This window comes from Lycium ferocissimum, unplaced genomic scaffold, assembly GCF_029784015.1.
Source record: "Lycium ferocissimum isolate CSIRO_LF1 unplaced genomic scaffold, AGI_CSIRO_Lferr_CH_V1 ctg11176, whole genome shotgun sequence".
NCBI classification, from domain to species: Eukaryota; Viridiplantae; Streptophyta; class Magnoliopsida; order Solanales; family Solanaceae; genus Lycium; species Lycium ferocissimum.
In genome coordinates this window covers 17,241-23,552 of record NW_026713702.1, presented here as the reverse complement: position 1 = coordinate 23,552, position 6,312 = coordinate 17,241, and the positions used below count along the sequence as shown (strand labels likewise).

Below are 6,312 nucleotides of genomic sequence, written 5' to 3'. Positions count from 1 at the left end.
CTTTCTCTGTATTAACATACTAAATTTGCTAATATATGCTCACTTATTTGAGATTTATGTTCAGATTATCCATCCAACCAGCAAAGAGAACCTAACGAAGAACAAAACTTGTCACTTTTGGCCAATTTAGCTGCAAATTGTGATTGTACTCTTGTTCAATTGCTGGGCTTGGCTCCTGCAACAAGAAGAACATGTCGTTCCAATTGTTTCTTGGTTTAGTTAATTGACATACGATTTCTTCTTTGTCCACCACTTTATCTTGCCTTCACTTCAGTTAAACTTGTTTGGACCATTAGTCAACCTCCTAAGAACAGTAAACAAAGTTTGTGAAAGAAAATAGTATCAAAGGGGCTAAAAACATGCATTGCAAATGTGATAAGACACTTTCAAATGTTGGAAATCTCCCAATATGCTAGTTTCAACGACTCTCATTCGTTACGCTTCTTTCTAGTTGCTTTACTTATTTAGCAAATGACACCTGGGTGTGATGTAGTGTGTACTTAGAGGAGCACGTCTGAACGAATTCAACACTTGAAGGACTCAAGATATTATTACTTTTGGTAATGGAACTAAGATACTTCCATCTTTATTTACATGCCTTATTTTCATTTTCATTATCGGTTTGGCTTATGCCTGACGATTTGAAAGAAATTAAGGACCCTGTTCCAACCAAAGAGATCCATGGAAAGAGATATCTTCACAAAGTTGTCATCACATAAATTTTCCCACACTATACCAAATCATACATGCGATAGTTTATGTGGTAAATCAGCTCATAAAAGAAGGAACTGGTGCTCTATTTTGATCATTTTCTGATGCATTTAGTAATTATAGGCAGTAACATTTTCTCGTGTTCTTATTTGCTTAATTAAGTATTATTTATTGGTTGTTTCCCCAAAACTTTCCAGCTAAACATCGCCACATCATAAGCGGAAACACTGAGATGGATCGTGAAGAATTCAGGTCTAAAGATTTAACACATACCAGGATTTCGAAATGCACTTGAATTTGAAGAGAACTATGTAAATGTCCTAACAGGGATGGATACTAGGACTAGGTTTCAGCATTTGTTAGTTGGGAAGTAGCTGATGAATAGGTAAATTCTAGTCATTGGCAATATGTAGTCAATTTGTTGGCCAAATATCGGTAAAAGAAGGAAACAAATTAAAAATTAGAAGGTATTTCCTAATACAAGTTCACAATTGTTCCGATATGTATCTATACTTAGCTGTATTAATGATTTTTGCATTGAATATTCAGTGTCAAATAGGCGGGTTGATTCAAATTTTGGTGAGCAAAAGTGGGCTGAGTTATATGTTAATCTTCGAACTCTGTTGCTATTGTTAACAGATGACATTGTAAAGCTCTTAAAGATTCAACTTGTATTTCCAATCAATCTCAAGATGCGTGACATAAAAAAGAAATTTGACAGTCTCAAGATACTAAATTCAACAGATACAATGGAATGAGCAGCTTGTTCAACCTTTCTCGTGACACATTCAAGCTACAACGACGACAAAATGGGATATCCAATCAGCAAATATAGGTAACATAGGTAAGTCTTCTGCTATGCACATGGAAATAACAGTAGATTCAATGAACATTGGGAACAGGGGAAAACCCAGGCTTCACTATTTTGATTCAAGCAGTCAAACAAGCGGATAGATCCTTTTGTTCTTACCAACAGCTTTCACTTCCTGAAATCTCAATAATACATAGAAGTTAATAAAGCACTTCAGTGAATGTCACATGACAAGTAAAAGTAGCGTAGATGTAGAAAGCAGTGCATGCAGCAAAAATAACTTTCATGTGAAACAGCCTGCCTAGTTAAGTACATTCCCCTACCAACTATATATATATATATATATACTTGAGGCATGTCAAAGAGCTTCTAGTTAACTAATCTGATGTCTACACCAAAAGGGTGGTATATTTAGTCTATCATACATCCAAAAGAATAATAAATAATACTAAGTTAAAGGCAATATACCACTCATATTGATCCACATCCAACATATTATGCTGCCCAAAGTGGGTAGCAGAGTTGATTTAGAGGTGGAAGAAGGCAGTACAGTACTCTCAGTTGCTTTCTTTTAATTCAATCCATTCTTACTAATGTCATTTACTGCTAAAGTGAAACAAGGTTAAGCCTTGATTGGCCAAACAAGTATATATTGAAAATATAATGCCGAGAAGAAAGAACAGTAAGCTATTGACAACTAGGAGACCCACCAAGACAAGATACTAAATCAGAACTTAACTCTTATTTACGATTTCTTTTTCCCTATTAAATCTCACTTTAAAAGGGATTAGCAATGAAAGCCCTAGATCAAACAATGACCCTGGCAAGGACTATGGCTCATCGTAACAAAGTTTCATTCCAGGAAAGATTTTTTTGTTCATATGAATACTTTAAGGAGATAGTTTAGGTTGAGGGTATATTTCATGAATGTTTTTGGCCAAAGACCATAACCGCTATTCAAGAGAAATAGTATCAAATATTTTATGATCAGTAGCACTAACGATAAATCCTAAACATGGGCTCGGTTCATGATTATGGATTCCTATTCATCATATTAGCTAATCAGATTAGATTCATTTTCTAATTTTACTGTTATGGTAAAATGATTTATGCTTAAATTTATTGTCTCGAGCCTTGTGCAACTGACTATATCAGTTGACAGAACAGTGCCAAGTCGACAAGCATAAAGATTCTAAAGATGGATTTCTACACGGGCCTCAACTTTTCCCAATCCTTTTTGCTATGTATTGCTTGATACCTTCAACTGTTAGCTATTAGCAGCAACGGAAAAATCCAAAACCAGATACTAGGCTAACCGTAATCCCTGTTACAGAACAACCAAGTTTCTTCTTTTTGCCCTATTAAGTTTTCACCCCAACAAAACTTGGGAAGGACCTCGCAGTTATCGGTGCATTCACCTACCATGAGTTCCATCTTCGTAGTGCTCTTTATTTTTACTCTGTCTAGAGGCACAACATTCCCTCAAACACTGCTAAACAAGAGAGAAAATCTGTCCGCGTCATTCAGTTCGAAGTTAAAAGAATAAAATTGTTGTTCCTTGTATATGAAAATGACTAACAAAATCTCCTAGGAACACAATTTAAAGATGTCCTCCACATATGCATAGCAAACAAAATTTAATAGCACTTGAGGGAAAAAAGCAGTCTTACAAGTTATTTGTTACATGATTATCTTGATCTGATGTTTTTCAGGCTTTTTCTTTTTCCTTGCATCCTCAAGCCCTTGTGTAGAAAAAGGAGAAACTAGGCTTTCAACGTATATTTCCGCCTCATAATCACCATCAAAGTTATTAATAACCTCTGAATATCTAATTGATTCATCCTTAGGATTGTATATCATGGAAACTGAACCAAACACAACCAAAATTTCACCCTTTTTTGACGTAAATAAGAGCGGACAAAGTAGATGACAAATATCCACTTCATCACCAGGACAGTTGATGGTATACATTTTTGTCCAAGATTCTTTAACCCCGTACTCCTTCATAACCCAAACATCTAGAAGAGTTCGCATATAATCACAAAAGATAGAAAGATCACTTGCCAACACTGTCAACCATATAACGAAATCTCCTTCTCCATAGCAGGGCTGCTTCATCGTCTTTCCCCATTTCTCCTCACCCAAATCAAAAAGAAATGATTTTCCCGTCGACATCCCAATGAAATTTCCCATTCAAAAACTTACCCGAACCAACTAATAGGACCTCACTTGGACAATCATCAAGACTTCTCCAAGAATCATTTTTTAGACTATATATTTTTACTTCAGCATGATCAGAACTGTCATAACTATAAAAAACACCAACAACTTTATAATCATCATGAAACTCATCATATCCAAAACTATATATCGGCGAGCTAACATACTTCTTCAATCTAGGTCTTGGATCAGGCAATTTCCTGTACTTTCTAATTGATGGATTCCCTATAAACAAGTCATTCTTCCCAGCGGCAAGACAAATCAACCCATTGACAGAACCTAAAATCCAATCAGACTTAGGCAATTTGGTGTATAAATCATTGCCTTTCATGGGATAATCCAAGTCAAACGCCTCAGTAACAGGCTGATAAAATAAAGACCTAAGAGTACAACATTGAAGAGTCAAACCACGATCAAACATAAACATAAACATATTATGGGTGTATTCCTTGTTATTAAAGGATAAACTGAGATGCGTCTTGATAAATTCAGGGCTAGAAATTACATCAAGCCAGTATTTTGAAACACACCTGAATTTCAACAGGGATTTCACAGGAAGCCTGGACAAGATTTCAGTGATGAGTTCTGGTGGAAGGGTTGGGATTGATAAGCTTGAAAATTGCATTGAAGTTGATGGAAATGGAGAATGGTTTGTGGGTTTGCTCCTTTTTGGGTCATTTCCTTTAGATCCCATTTCTGTTTGAGAAATTTGAAGCTCTGGAAGTTTAATATTTGTAACGTATTAGCAAGGTTTTGTGTAATTGTGAGAACACAGTAGACGTTACTTTTCTTTTCATTGACGTCTAATAGAGAAAAAGACCAAAGTACTAGTCCCTTAAGTCTAACCATTGGATTAAAATGGTTCTTTTAAATAGACATAAGGGTAAAAACACATCTAAATTATCTTTTTTTGTTTTTTTGTGTTTCATACTTGAACTATTTGAAGTAAGCAAAACACACCTAAAATATCACTATATAGTTAGTAAAACATACCTGAACTTATATATGATGTTGAGTGTATGTGTACTCTTGCACTCTCTTTTTTGGTTTAAAAATAGTGCCACTTGGCACTTTACGTGGATAAATAATTCTACCGTGGCAGAAGTTAATTCCACATGGATAAATAAAGGTTAAAAGTTAAGGGGTAATATATTTGGGTAAAATTAGAAAACACGGTCATTGTAAAAATTTAATGGGTCTCACCGTTTGTAAAATTCTCACTGGAAATTCTCTTCTTCTCCGACAGTGATCTCGTCTCTGCCATGGTTGGTGTCTTGCTTTCCCCCATTGAGCTCCAATTTTCCCCAAGAAGATGAAGGGAAACAAAAAGGAGGAGAAAAGCTTATTAGCCCTTACAGAAGAAGAAAATGAAGAATAAGGTTGATAATGAAAAAGAAATAAATGAAAAAAAATGCGCACGGAGAGAAGAAAAAATAAAGAAAAATGGTTGAGAAATGATGAAGAAGAAAAGGGAGAGCTTAGGGTTTTAAAGAATTAATTGAAAAATTTTATCAAATAAAAATAATAATGAGCCAGCAAATATATAGCAGTTACATATGCCAAATAGACGAAATTTTTTGGGAAAAATTTTGCTTCACGTCGACATTTAGGAGATGTATTTTGCTAACTATATAGTGATAGTTCGACATTTTAGTCTAGATGTGTCTCTCTTTAAATATCAATGTGAAACATTAATAGTCCCTTAATTATTGGCCGGTTCATCGGTGGATTGGGTTTAGCATATTTTGGATTATATTTTATTTAGATTTCATAAAATGATAGTTCAAATACGCTGATTGGATCGGATTTCTTAAGTTCGATTTTGAATAAATCGATTTGGATATCAATTTTCGGTTCGGCTTATAAGTTGAATTGCTACTTCTTCTTCTTACAAATGAATAAATGAAACACAAAAATATAGGTGAATATAGTTGATAGATGTGTTTATTTGACTTATTAGATTCTCTCTTTAAATATAAACTTAAGGTATGAGAAATTTGGTTTTTGGAAATCATTAATAGTCAAAAATTTTAAAAAATTAAATCCAAAATCTAATTATTTCAAAATATAAGACCAAAAATGTTCGGATTCATCGGTCGGGTACTCAAGTATAGATTGGTTTAGTTTTTACTTGTAACTTTTGCGTCAAAGATATTTTGGATTATATTTTCGATTTTTGGATTTCATAAAATGTAATCCGAATCATCGATCCAAATACGTTTGTCCGATCGTTGATCGGATTTCTTAAGTTCGATTTTGAATAAATCTTATAATTGGATAATGACACAAATACATAATAAAAATTTTCGGAGTTACATTTTCCTTTCTCGAATCAATGAATTGAACATATAAAACTATCTTCTTACTTACAAATGAACTACCAAATAAAATATTAATACCAAATTACCTTAATATATAGTTAACATCGTTGAATATATGTCTCCTACGTCTTGATATGTAATGAGTAGGGTATATTTGACTTATTAGAGGAGTAGAGAGACATACGAAGTAAGGCCCAATATCTAATGGATAGTAAGGCTAAACTTAAGGTATAGGAAATTTGGTTTTTG

General features: G+C 34.0%; 1 pseudogene; it reads right to left on the bottom strand.

Annotated features, from left to right (window-relative positions):
- Nucleotides 1-875: 875 nt before the first annotated feature.
- On the bottom strand, nucleotides 876-4,455 carry LOC132041698 (F-box/kelch-repeat protein At3g23880-like; annotated as a pseudogene).
- Between the last annotated feature and the right edge of the window lie 1,857 nt (nucleotides 4,456-6,312).